At 37.6% G+C, this 14,522-nt stretch overlaps 1 long non-coding RNA gene across 2 annotated transcripts in view; it reads left to right on the top strand.

Moving 5' to 3' along the window:
• Window positions 1–12,401, top strand: part of LOC103105998 (uncharacterized) — a 50,779-nt gene extending 38,378 nt beyond the window's left edge. The window contains exons 4-5 of one of the 2 annotated variants that reach the window (XR_001629281.2): window positions 10,655–10,838; window positions 11,907–12,401. This is a non-coding gene — a long non-coding RNA (uncharacterized LOC103105998). The remainder of the gene's footprint in view (window positions 1–10,654; window positions 10,839–11,906) is intronic. The other variant, XR_008917394.1, reaches the window with a different exon arrangement.
• Window positions 12,402–14,522: the final 2,121 nt, after the last annotated feature.

The raw sequence follows: 14,522 nt of genomic DNA, 5'->3' as shown, positions 1-14,522 counted from the left end.
TCTTAAAATCTTTCCTTTCCCAAAGATCTGACAAGTATACTATTATGTATTCACCCAATTTACTTATAGTTTCCTTCTTTATGTTCAAGTCATTCACCCATTCTGTATTTATCTTGGTGTAGGTTGTGAGGTGTTGATCCAAACCTAATCTCTCCCATACTGTTTTCCAATTTTCACAGCAGTTTTTGTCAAATAGTGGATTTTTGTCCCAAAAGCTAGTATCTTTGGAATTATCATAGACTGTCTTGCTGAGATTACTTACTCCAACTCTATTCCAATGATCCTCCCTTCTGTCTCATAGAAAATGCCATATTGTTTTGATGACCACTGCTTTATAGTACAGTTTAGGAGCTGGTACTGCTAGGCCACCTTCCTTTGCATTTTTTTCCATTATTTCCTTTGATATTCTTGATCTTTTGTTCTTCCAAATAAACTTTGTTATTGTTTTTCTAATTCAGTAAAAAAAGTTTTTTGGTAGTTTGATGGGTATGGCACTAAATAAATAAATTAGTTTGGGTAGGATTGTCATTTTTATTATGTTAGCTCATCTTACCCATGAGCAATTAATGTTCTTTTCAATTATTTAGACCTAGTTTTAATTGTGTGGAGAGTGTTTTGTAGTTGTGTTCATATAGTTCCTGTGTTTGTCTTGGCAGATAGATTCCTCAGTATTTTATATTGTCTATGGCGATTTTAAAGGGAATTTCTCTTTCTAACTCTTGCTGCTGGGTTGAGTTGGAAGTATATAGAAATGCTGATGATTTATGTAAGTTTATTTTGTTTCCTGCTACTTTGCTTAAGTTGTTGATTATTTCCACTAGTTTTTTTGTTGATTCTCTAGGATTCTTTAAGTAGACCATCATATTATCTGCAAAGAATGATAGCTTGGTCTCTTCATTACTCATTTTAACACCTAAAATTTCTTTTTCTTCTCTAATTGCTACTGCTAGTGTTTCTAGTACAATGTTAAATAATAGGGGTGATAATGGGCATCCTTGTTTCACTCCTGATCTTATTGGCAATGCTTCTAATTTATCCCCATTGCTCATGATGCTTGCTGATGGTTTTAGATATATACTGTTTATTATTTTTAGAAAAGGTCCATCTATTCCTATACTTTCTAGTGTTTTCAATAGGAACAAGTGTTGTATTTTGTCAAAGGCTTTTTCTGCATCTATTGAGATAATCGTGTGATTTTTATTGGTTTGCTTGTTGATAAGGTCAATTATGTGAATGGTTTTCCTAATAGTGAACCATCCTTGCATTCCTGGTATAAATGCCACTTGATCATAATGAATAACCCTCGTGATCATTTGCTGAAGTCTTTTTGCTAGTATTCTATTTAAGATGTTTGCATCTATATTCATAAAGAGATTGGTCTATAATTTTCTTTCTCTATTTTTTATCTTTCTACCTTTGGAATCAGTACCATATTTGTGTTACAAAAAATTTTGTTAGAACTCTTTTTTTGCTTATTATGTCAAATAGTTTGTATAATATTGGGATTGGTTGTTCTTTGAATGTTTGATAGAATTGACTTGTGAATCCATCAGGCCCTGGGGATTTTTCTTAGGGAGTTCTTTGATGGCTTGTTCAATTTCTTTTTCTGATATGGTGCTGTTTAGGTAGTGGTAGTCTATTTCTTCTTCTGTTAATCTAGGCAATTTATATTTTTGTAAATATTCATCTATATCACCTAAATTGCCATATTTATCGCCATATAATTGGGCAAAATAGTTTTTAATGATTGTCTTAATTTCCTCTTCATTAGACTTGAGGTCTCCCTTTTCATCTTGGATACTGTTAATTTGGTTTTCTTCTTCCCTTTTTTTTATTAGATTGACCAGTACTTTGTCTATTTTATTTGTTTTTGCTTCTAGTCTTGTTTATTAATTCAATAGCTCTTTTACTTTCAATTTTATTAATTTCTTCTTTAATTTTTAGGATCTCTAATTTAGTTTTCATCTGGGGATTTTTAATTTGCTCACTTTCTAGTTTTTTAATTTGCATGCCCAATTCTTTGACTTCTGCCCTCCCTAATTTGTTAATATATGAACTCAAGGATATGAATTTCCCCCTTAGTACTGCTTTGGCTGCATCCCATAGATTTTGAAAGGAGGTTTCATCATTATCATTTTTAAAAATGAAATTATTGTTTCTATGATTTGTTCATTAACTGATTTTGGAGAATCATATTATTTAATTTCTAATTAATTTTTCATTTGCCTCTCCATGTACCCTTACTAATGGTTATTTTTATTGTATTATGATCTGAAAAGGATGCATTTATTATTTCTGCTCTTTGTACTTGTTTGCAATGTTTTTATGCTCTAGTATATGGTCAATCTTTATGAATGTACCATATGCTGCTGAAAAGAAGGTGTATTCCTTTTTGTTCCTATATATTTTTCTCCACATATCTACTAACTCTAATTTTTCTAAGATTTCATTCACATCTCTTACCTATTTCTTATGTATTTTTTGGTTTGATTATCTAGATCTGATAGAGGAAGGTCCAGGTCTCCCACTAGTATAGTTTTACTATCTATTTCCTCCTTCAACTCCACTAATTTCTCCTTTAGAAATTTGAATGCTATACCATTTGGTGCATGCATGTTTAGTACTGATATTTCCTCATTGTCTATACTGCCTTTTATCAAGATGTAATTACCTTCCCGATCTCTTTTAATCATATCTATTTTTACTTTGGCTTTGTCAGCTATCATGACTGCAACTCCTGCCTTCTTTTTCTCATTTGAAGCCCAATAGATTTTGCTCTAGCCTTTGACCCTTAACCTGTGTGTGTCTACCTGCCTCATGTGTGTTTCTTGTAAACACCATATGGTAGGATTTTGGTTTCTAATCCACTCTGCTATTTGCTTCTGCTTTATCAGTGAGTATCCCATTCACATTCAAAGTTATGATTACTACCTGTGTATTCCCCAACATTTTGATTTTCTCTCCTTGTCCTGCCCTTTCTTCTTTCATTATTTCCTTCTAAACCAGTGTTCTGTTTTTAATCAACTCCCCTATTCCCTACCCTTATTTAATTTTCCTTTCTCCCCCCTCCCTTCTTATTCCTCTCTTATTTTTCTTTTGGAGTCTTTTAAAGCTACCCACACACTCTCCCTCCCTAGTATTGCTTCCTTCCTCACCCTCCCTTTCTGCCCCCTTCCTTTTTATTTCTCTTTTATTTTTTAGGGTCTATTAAATTCCTTTCCCCCTCTCTTTCCCTTACTTTTAAAAACTCTCCCCATTTCCCCCCTTAGTTTTCCCCTCTCAACTTCCCTATAGGGTAAGATAGAATTTGATACCCCAATGGATCTAGATGTATTTCCTTTTAGCACTCTCTTCTTCTCCATATTATAGTTGTATTCTTCCCCTCCCACTCCCATGTACCTTTTTGTGTAGTATAGATTATCCTAATTTTCTTATTCCTTCAAGCTTCTCTTTCTTTCTTCCTTTTTATATATGATTTTAAACCACTTAGTACCCCCATCTCTATCTATGGATAATTCTTCTAACTACTATAATAGTGAATACAATTGTCAAGATTTACAAATAACATTTTCCCATATAGGAATATAAACAATTTGGCCTTATTGAGGCCCTTAAAGAGAAAAAAAATAAGACCCCTCTCTTTCTTATTTACCTTTTCATATTTCTCTTAGTTTTTGTATTTCAATGTCACATTTTCTGTTTAGTCCTGGTCTTTTCTTTACAAATATTTGGAAATCTTCTATTTTGTTGAATGCCCATACTTTGCCTGGGAAGTATATAGTCAATTTTGGTGGGTTGTAGACCCAATTCTCTTGCCTTTCTGAATATTGTATTCCAAGCCTTGCAGTCTTTTAGTGTGGAGACTACTAGATCCTGTGTAATCTTTATTGGTGCTTCTTGCTGTCTGAATTGTCTCTTTTTGGCTTCTTGTAATATTTTCCTTAGCTTGGAAGCTCTTGAATTTTGCAGCTACTTTCCTGGGGGCTGTCTTTTCCAGGATGTAGTGTAGCAGGGGATCTATGGACTCTTTCTATGTTTATTTTTCCTTCTTGTTGCAAAACCTCAGGGAAGTTTTCTTGGATAATTTCTTGTAGTATGATGTCAAGGTTTCTGTTTGTTTCCAGGTTTTCAGGTAGGCCTATGATTCTCAAATTGTGTCTTTGAGATCTGTTTTCCAGGTCAACCACCCTCTCAATGAGATATTTTGTGTTGCCTTCTAATTTGTCATTCTTTTGACTTTGCTTTATTAGTTCTTGCTGTCTTGTGAGATCATTGGCTTCTACTTGCCCAATTCTAGTTTATAATGATGGGTTTTTAGCTAAGATCTTTTGATTTTCCTTTTTGGTGTGATCTATTCTGCTATTCATGGCTTCCAGCAGGTCATTTATGGTCTTCAATTTGCTTATTATTTAATTTGATTTCTGGACTTCAATTTCCAAGTGAGAGATCCTGGCTTTTAAACTTTTATTTTCTTTTTGACCTATTTCCCACTTTTCTTGCCACATCTCTTCCATTTTTCTCACAATCTCAGATTTAAAGTCTTCAAGAACTTGTGACCAATTTCCATTTTTTTGAAGGTTTGGTTGTATTTAATTATTTGTCATCTTCTGCTGTCTCTTCTTTAGTCTGGGTTTTTCTGCATAAAAATTATCAAGGGTTAGGGTTTTCTTCTTCTTCCCCCCCCCCCCCCCCCCCCCCCCCCGTGTTTGTGGATTTTAGTTCCTGGGAGTTGGTGGCCATTGCCTTGTTCCTTCCTGGTCAGATGTCTAAGTGAGGAATGTGGGTGATCTTTGTATTGGGCTCTGGAGAGGTTTTTGCCCTGAGAATATTTTTACCAGTCCTCAACAGTGTCCAGATTGCCTCACAGAGGTCTGGGTGTGGAGGGTAGGCATGACTATGTATTGAGGGTTAAAGAGGTTTTTGCCCAAGGGCTTTTTTCAATTCTCTGTGGTATTTTGCTGTGAGCCACACCCTCTCCCCAAGCTCTGCCCTCTATCTCCATGTTTCCTTTGCCTCCCAGTGTTCTGAGTCTAGTTTCTCTTAGGGGTAAGTCTGTGTTGACCTCAGTTAGCCTCCCTCCTAGAACTTAGAAGTTTGTCCCATGATGGGGGGTGGGGGGTGGAGGGGGGAATTTTGCTCCCTTTTAGCATGGAAATGCCCTCACTTTGCCTACCTTCCGTGCTGTGCCCTACTGTGGAACTCCTTCACTCGTTTGACTTTGGTTTTGTCATTTTGAGGCACTATGTCTTGATCAATGGAGAGGATAAGAGCTCTACTTCTACTCTGGAGCCATTTTGACTCAGAAATGCCCCCAGCTTTTTCTGAAACCATCTTGCTTATAATTTCTGATAACACCATAGTATTCTATCACCAACATGTACCACAATTTGTTCAGCCATTCTCCAATGGATGGGCATCCCCTTGATTTCCAGTTCTTTGCCACCACAAAAAAGAGCTGCTATAAATATTTCTGTACAAGTAGGTCCTTTCCCCTTTTTTATGATCTCTTTGGGATACAGACCCAATAGTGATGTTATAGGATTAAAGGGTATGCACAGTTTTATAACCTTTAGGCATAGTCAGTGGGGAGATTTTATTAAGGATACTGATAGTTTCACTGTCTTCTTCTCTGAATACACTATATCTGGAGGGTTCTGAGAGTCATATTTCAGGTAGAACAAGCTGGACTAACCTCATCCAGAGAAGGGTGAGGATTACAAACCATTTTATCCAAGGATCAGTTGAAGATAACTGAGAAGACTTAGGGGACATGATCAGAGTCTTCAGGGTATGCGAAGGTTCATCTTGGTCCCAGAGGGCAGAACTAGGGTCATGGGTGGTGATATGGAGTGTCACAGGGATGAAGATCTTGGCTTGACATAAAGAAGAACTTATATGAGTCAGAGCTATCCAAAGATGGCATGGACTGCCTCCAGCAGTCAGAGTTCAAGACTTGAGTCTGGAGGACCCCTCATCAGCAATATTATAGAGAATACTATGTTTAATATTTTTTTGGGGGGCAGTGTATGTTAAATTCCAATGAAGGGCTGTGTGGCAAATTGGAGAAAATCAGCTTTAAAGCCAGAAAGACCTAGAGTTCCAGTCCTGCCTCTGACAGGTATTTGCTATGTGATCCAGGGCTTTTTAGAACCCAACTCTGTTGACTATTAAAGTTGCTAAGGAAGTGCCTACCTGCACAGATAGAAGGAATTTCTTCACTGGGTTGCTTCTTATATCAACAAACCACAGGTTCAGTCCTTATCTCTTTCTCTATTAAAATTAACAGGACAGTAACCAAACTGCCTCTCTTATCTGTTTACATGGTTGGATTAGGACTCCAGATCCAAAAATAGGCTGCTTGTACTTTAGAAGCTGAAACCCTGCCCTACCTACCCATAACCACCCCCAACCCTCCTCCTCAAATAAACCCGTGTTTCATGTTGAGGGGGCAACCAAGATGCAGAAAAACAATGACAATATTTTCTCCAGGCTTATCTGGTACAGTCCCTTTTAGAAGGAAAATATGCTTTGGTAAACAATCCTGCTGGGTCAGTTTGACAGTCAGGTTCAGCCAAAAGGTCAAGGCTGAGCAAACCTTTTACTCTGGCAGTCCTTCTCCAGCCCAGAAGCTATGGGCAGGATTGGGTCTCTAGCATCCCAATCTCCTTAATATGGAATGGGGTTGGGACCAATGGTTTTCCTCATCACTGAATCCTTGATCATCTTACTGCCTATCCTCTCCTCATTGGATTGGCTATCTCCCTGCTACAAATCCCATATGTAGGATGTGAGGGTTGGGGTGGGGTGGTTGGATACCTTCTCCCTCATGTAGTACAATTACATCCTTTTACAAAGGGGAAAAAGGAAATACTCAAGGGGAAATGACTTACCCAAAGTCAAAGAAGGATTTGGTGGTGGGACCTAAAGTAGAACGTTGGTGTCCTGAACGCTAGGTTTTTTTGCTTCTTTATAAAAACTTAAAAAAAATCTATAAACTCAACAAGAAATTCGTGGGTACAAGCCAAGTAATTGAGGAAGTGTAGAAACAAAAGCCTCAATAATAGCACTGCTCATTATACTACTAGCATTTCTCTCAACTATTTGCTTTCCTCTCAACAACCCTGAGAAGTTGGTAGGACAAATATCTTCATGTCCATTTTAAAGAGGAGGTAATTGAGGCTCATAGATGGATAGTGATTTGCTCAAAATCACAGAACTAATAAGTGGCATGACCAAGACTAGAACCCATGTCTTCTGATTTCTAGTTGAGTGCACTTGCACTCTAGATAATTTAATCAGAATTACTGACATTAAAATTTTTTTTTTTAATTTTTGTTATCATGCAAAATACACTTCCATATTGGTCATTGTTAAAAGAACATACTTATACATAACCAAAATCCCCAAATAAAACTGTAAGTACACTGATACTACTGACATTTAAAAAAAGAGAATCGATACTATGGATTGATTGGTTCCAAGGCAGAAGAGTTATAAAGACTAGGCAATCCGGGTTAAGTTACTTGCCCAGGGTCACACAGCTAGGAAGTGTCTGCAGTCAGATTTGAACCTCTCATCTCTAGGCCTGGTTCTCTATCTGCTGTGCCACTGAGCTGCATTGAGAATATCTTAAAAAAACTTAATTTAATGTTCCCTTTTAATCTCAAGTTCTCCCAAAGTTTTATCTAGTCTTATGTAGCCCTTATCTGGGATAATATTGTTCTTGTATTAAAATTTTTTTTGATTTGCATCATTTTAGGCAGTTAACCAGCATTTATTAAGCACTAATAATATATTAGGTGCTTAGTAAATATTTATCAATTGACTAACAGATATTGTACTAAATGCTGGAGAATCAAAGAAAGACAAAAAATAGCCCCTGCCCTTAAGAACCTTGCAATCTAATGAGGGAGACAACTTGTCAATAACTAGTTTTGTGTAAGATAGAAGAGAAGTTAACTTCAGAAAGTATTTTTAGTTGTCTTTGTATTTCTCAGATTAATAGCTTTGAATACTATATTGTTCCATTTCATTTACAAACCATGATTTATTCAGTTATTTCCTAATCATTGGACATAAAGGGGTTTCCCTTCCCCTCCTCTCTCTCTGTGTCTCTGTCTCTCTCTGTGTCTCTGTCTCTCTCTCATAATGAATAAATTAGCTAAAATATTTTAGTGCAGAGAAATCTTTAAATGATTACATCTCAAGGATATTATCCTTCTCATGGACCATTGGCTCAAAGGACATAACTTTTGTAATTCTTATTATATAATGTCAGATTGTTCTCCAAAAAGATTGAGCTAATTTACAATTCTGCCAACAATGTACTAGTGTGTCTGGCAGTTTGGAATTTTAATGCTTTGAACTTCTTCCATACCTCAAAGGGTTAGTGGTTTTCATCTTTTGGATACTTCCTCCAATGGCAAAAATTGCAGGCCATCCATATTTTCTTATTTTGTACAACTATTCTCCATGCCCTAGAATTCTTCCATAATGTGCCCCCTGAATATGCTGGTGGCCTTGCTTTGGATCTTTTTATCACTGAGTTTACCAGTGGAGCTCATGGTTTGTCATTTGCTTTTATTTTGCTTTTTTGCAAAAATTTTTTATTTATTGTCATTTGCTTGCTTTTAGCACGATTGGTCCATATTCTTTGTATGGACCAGACTTGGAGGCTGCTTTGGATGACCCACAGCTTTTATGCTTTATAGACTGTGGTGTTCTGTGCTTTGCATATTTATCATTATATCACTAGAATGATAGTGATGTAAAAAAGATAGGTTTTGTTTCTTGGGGAAGCTTAGATCATAAAAAGCACTGCAGAAGACTTCAAAGGCAAGGAGTGTGTATGACTGGAAAAAGGGGAGAAGTGATGGATCATACGGCATGAATGACAAATAGTCCAAGTAAGAGACTGTCTATGTCTGTAATGTAATTATACTGGTAATGATGAGAATATTAAATGAGCCAGAGGAAGGCCTTTGCCACGTTGAATACATCATCCATGCAATGATCTTTGGAAAGCCAGAGACAAGAATTGCAATGGGATGAAAAAATGTAGATAGACTGTGATGTGCACAGGTGGAGAAAATGCCTGTCTCAATAAGCAATGGATCCGTTGAGGCATTACAGCTTAAATTAAATTCAAGGAGTGAAAGTGGACAATCACGCTGTTTATCTTTCTTCATCAGAATACTTCGAATGTTTTCTCCACATAATACTAGTTCTTGATTTCAATACTTATCTTTTTAAGGGAAAAAATGTGTATTTGCATACTCTTTTTTTTTTTTGCATTTTCAGAAATTATAAATGGACTGCATATTTTGCATCTCTTTATATGATATAATATAAATGTTATTAATGTGTTTTATTATTTTCATAAATTCCCCAATATTGAATCAGCATTGAATTGGAAGAAATCCCACTTGTCTATAATTCTATCATAACTATATTATATCATGTTATATTATTTGGCCAATAATATATTTTGTTTACTTTTTTTAGTATTTAGTATTCAGTATTCTCTATATTTTCCATTAATTTTCTATAGAAGATTCAAGAAAGAAATGACAGATGGATAGCTCAGGTGCCATACAAATATTTTGGAGTATATATTATATATATAAATTATATGTAAAAATATATATGCACATGGCATATATATATTTTTGGACACGGTCATTGTGGAAATTTGTTTTTCTTGAATATACATCTTTGTAAAACAGGTTTTGTCAGGGGGCAGCTGGGTAGCTCAGTGTGTTGAGAGCTAGGCCTAGAGACTGGAGGTCCTAGGTTCAAATCTGACCTCAGACACTTCCCAGTTGTGTGACCCTGGGCAAGTCACTTGACCCCCATTGCCTAGCCCTTACCACTCTTCTGCCTTGGAGCCAATACACAGTATTGACTCCAAGATGGAAGGTAAGGGTTTAAAAAAACAGGTTTTGTCATTCTTGCTTTTTCAGTGGTGGGGAAGAGGGAGTAAAGATGAGAGGGAGAGAAGTCAAATCTTAAAAACAAAATAAAGGGGGCAGCTGCGTGGCTCATTGGATTGAGAACCAGGCCCAGAGACAGGAGGACCTAGGTTCAAATCTGGCCTCAGATACTACCTAGCTGTGTGACCCTGGTCAAGTCACTTAACCCCCATTACCTAGCCCTTACCACTCTTCTGTCTTGGAGCCAACACACAGTATTGGCTCCAAGACGGAAGGTAAGGGTTAAAAAAAAAATTGAATTTTAAAAATATATGGTAGTGAGGGTAGCTGGGTAGCTCAGTGGATTGAGAGACAGGCCCAGAGACAGGTGGTCCTTGGTTCAAATCTGGCCTCAGACACTTCCTAGCTGTGTGACCCTGGTCAAGTCACTTAACCCCCATTATCTAGCCCTTACCACTTTTCTGTCTTGGAACCAATACACAGTATTGATTCCAAGATGGAAGGTAAGGGTTTAAAAAAAGAAAAAAAAATATATATGGTAGTCACGGATAATTTTCTTGCTTGATTTTATTTTCATCATGATCTTCTCTTACTTATTTTTATTTCTGGTCATTTGAGGTTTTTTCCTCTTAAAAAAGTACATTTACTAATCATTTAAACATTTTTTGGTGTTAAAGACATCCTAAATTTGGTTGCATTTATTACTTTATTTTCTGTTTTAGGGGAAAGCCTGGAAAATGGACACCATGATTAATTTTGGAGCATGCAAATCTCCAGTTGCTCTCCCCAGAAGTCTGTATGTTGCTGAGCAAATTTTAGCATACCCAGTTTGAAAAGGAAAAGGACAACAGAAATCTTGCTGGGGAGAGTTGAGTCTTGGGTGCTGAGAGTCCAAGCCAGGGTCAGGTGTGCCTGATGGATGGCTGGAGGGGGTGTGTGTTCTGCAACTAGAGATGGGAGCAAGAGTGGAAGTAACCAGAGTCTGGAGAGCAAGCCAGGTGCTGAGCTGGGGATTAGGTCAGCAGTGGGGCCTGAAGCTCTAGGGAATCTGCCCAGCTTGCAAGTGAGTGCTAATACAGTCCTTTCTTTCTGGGTTAAGGAGTTTAAGGGGTTCCTTGGGAATGAGTCCAGAGCTCCTGTGTGCAGTAGGAGTGCTCAGCCTAGACTAAGAAAGACCCTGGACTTCTCTTTTGCCTCTGACACATATAAACTATGAGGCAAGGGGCAAATGAGTTCCAAAGACTTCTTCCAAGACTTACTCTTCTGCCTTGGAACCATTAAACCAATAAACAGTATTGATTCTAAGACATAAGGTAAGGGTTAAAAAAAAAAAAGAGTGAGAGAGAGAGACTAACCCAGTTGTCCCAGGTACCTGGGTGGGAGTGGGTAGGAGTGATGCAATTGACAAGGGGTCATACTATCTGGGGGTGGGGGTTGGGGATACATCTATTTTTTAAAGCCCTTACCTTTTGTCTCTGCATAAATACTAAATATAAATTCCAAGGCAGAAGAGAGGGCTAGACAATGGAGGCTGAGTGACATGGCCACTCACATAGCTGGGAAGTGTCTGAGGCCAAATTTGAACCCAGGTCCTCTCATCTCCAGGTCTGGCTCTTTATCCACGGAGTCACCTTGCTTGCCCTGGTTACTTCTATTTTTACTTATTTTCTTCTTTAGTAAAATGTTTCCATCTTCTGCTTTCTTTTAGTTTATTAATTTGTTCCTTTTCTAGTTTCTCTAAATGTAGATTCAATTAATTTAATTTTTCTTTTAAAAAATTTACCAGTCAAGGCATTTAGTGCTTTGATGTTGCCACTAAGTTTTGCTTTGGTTGTTTGTGTTGTGTGTGGCATTTAAGTAATTTGTTAGTATTTTTGTAATTCGTTCATTAATCCATTTCTTGTTGAGCAAATCGTTTGGTAATTCCCATTTAAGCCAATGCCTTTTGGTTATAATATTATTGTTTCTTTCTAGTGGAATCACAAATAATTGCAGACCAACCACAACAGCCGGTGATCCAATGGCAATGGAAAGACGAGTGGTAATAAATTGTGGTATGAGAATGCAATGGGATATTATTGAATCATGAGAAATGGAAGACTGAAGACATTCAGAGGGACTTGGCTAGATTTGCACAAACCAGTATGGAACAAAGTGAACAGGACAAGGAGGAGGATTTCTGTGATGACTGCAATAATGTAAAGAGAAGCAACAGGGGAAAACTTCAGAACCCTGTCCAATGGAAGGCTCACTGGTGAACATGGATGATGGAGGCTTCTGAGGTCAAGTCTCCTGCCTTTCTGCAGAGAGGTGCTGAGTTCCAGGTGTGGAATGGAGCTTCCATTTTCAGACATTGCCTATATGTTGAATTGTTTTGATTTACTTACAAAGCAAAGACTCAGGGATGAGTGGTTACTAGTAATAATTATGTAACAAAGGAAACCAATAAAACATTTTTGAAAGGACAAATGGTAGATTCAAGCTGTCTATTCCCAATGATCACTGGTGAAGGAGAGGTGGTATTAGGGATTCTATCAAGGGCATGGATAAGCAGAAAGGAGGTGGGCTGTTTAGGTAGTGGGCCTGAAGAAAATAGATGAACAGCTTGAGTGTTGTACTGATGTCTACAAAATATTTTTTAAAAAACCCCAGAGAAAATGGCCTAATCATGTTGGTTAGGTCCTTTATGGAGGAATTAGGGGAGATGAATGAATGGAAAAAAAATGTATTAAGCACCTACTATGTACCCCTCTGTCCTAAGGAATACAAATATAAAAATGGAAAAGTCCCTGTCTTCAAGGAGCTTACACTCTGATAGTAGGAGATAAGACATATTGAAGAGAGATGGGCAGAGATGGGATCTTTAGTCCTGGAAGTCACAGGGCTAGAGAGGCCCATAGAGCTGTCAAATGACACATTCTTTCCAGAAACAATATTATATTAATTTAATACTGTGTCCAAAACACTGGGCTGAAGGGGTCCAGAGTAAGAGATGAGAAGGTATGTTCTCTGGCAGGGTGGTAGGTAGCAAGATATTGGCGAATGACATCATGCTGTGTAACACAAAATATTGGATCAGTTACATATAGTGGGCCAGGTGAGTTTGTCCTCACTCATCTGTTAGGGCAGCTGAGCCTTAGGGCCAAGTTCCAAAGCTGAGAGGAGTAGTTGGAAGGAGGGAGTGAAAGTATGGTATCTAGAGGTCAGATACAGAGGATAGATGTCACAGGTAGGGGAAGTGGGGTAGTAACAGGGTAGATGGTAACAGGTATGGACAAAACCTGCACAGAAAGAATAGGTACAGATGGATGTGATCTGCTTAGGTGGAGGCACCATGGATCAATGGATGATGGAAGTATTTCTACTTTGATTTCAGAAGACTCTAATATACTAAAAGAAATTTCTTGCCTTCTAAATTTATCTGGGACTTCTTGTGTGCTAAAGAATATAATTTTTGTGAACCTTCCAGTGTGTATTTGATAAATGTATATATTTCCCTATTTTTTCCATTAAATTCTCTCTCTTTATCTCTATCTCTCTTTCCTCCTATTGTCCCCCCTCTCTTTCTTTCTTCCACTCTCTTTTTTCCTCTCTTTCTCATATCTCTTTCCCTATTTTCTATCTTCTCTCTCTCATTATCCCCATCTCTCACTCTCCTGATCTCTCTCTCTTTTTGTTCCTCTCTGTTCTCTCTCTCAAATCAAGCTGGAATTAAGGACTTGTTCACATTTGTAATATTTCTTATCTATTTTTGCTTGGTCACACTATTCTCATAGCTGGCTGCTTGAACCTTTTCAGAATATTTACTTTTTCTAACAATTTCAGCATGTGAAGATGTAAGTTTTTCCTTGACCCAATCCTACAAACTGGTGTATAATTTGGTGCATGTGTATTCTATACATGGAGCATTTTATTTGGTTCAGGTTGAGTCCTTCCCTGATGCCTCCCAAATAGGCAAAGAACCAGGGAAAGGCCACCTACCACCTTCTAATGGGAATGTTCTAAGATTTTGAGTCCTATGACATAGGTTTGAGTCCCGGTTCTGCCACTGATCATTTGTGAAACCTGAGTGGACCCTCGTTCCTTATGGACTAGATGCTTCTGAGGTACCATCCAGATCTAAGTTTGTGATTTTATACTGATATCTGTGCCCAAGTGGGTTAATTGGTCCTCTGAAAGTCAGCCCTGTGATACTGTATATGTGTGGGGGTGATGTGACTCCTCATTGGCTCAAAGGCTTCTGAGTCTATGGCAGATGGCATATATTAGGGAGAAAGACTTCAGAGGGAAGGAATCAGAGAATCAGGATGAGAGAGAAAGCATTAATTTTGGAATGGCAAAAATGGGGAATTTTTGGAGCTGTAAGAAAGTTGGATATAGTTGTATGACCCTGGGCAAGTCACTTAACCCCCATTGCCTAGCCCTTACCACTTGGAACCAATACAGAGAAATGATTCTAAGACAGAAGATAAGAGTTAAAAAAAAAAAAAGAAAGCTGGATCTCCTTATGTGACCTTCTATTTCTGCCATCTGTACCTTTAGAGATTGCTGAAAGCAGACTGCCTGAGGGAGGTAGTTATCTCCCTGGTT

This window comes from Monodelphis domestica, chromosome 3 (assembly GCF_027887165.1).
Source record: "Monodelphis domestica isolate mMonDom1 chromosome 3, mMonDom1.pri, whole genome shotgun sequence".
NCBI lineage: Eukaryota > Metazoa > Chordata > Mammalia > Didelphimorphia > Didelphidae > Monodelphis > Monodelphis domestica.
Note: the sequence above shows the minus strand (reverse complement) of the source record. Positions and strands in the feature narration are given on the sequence as shown.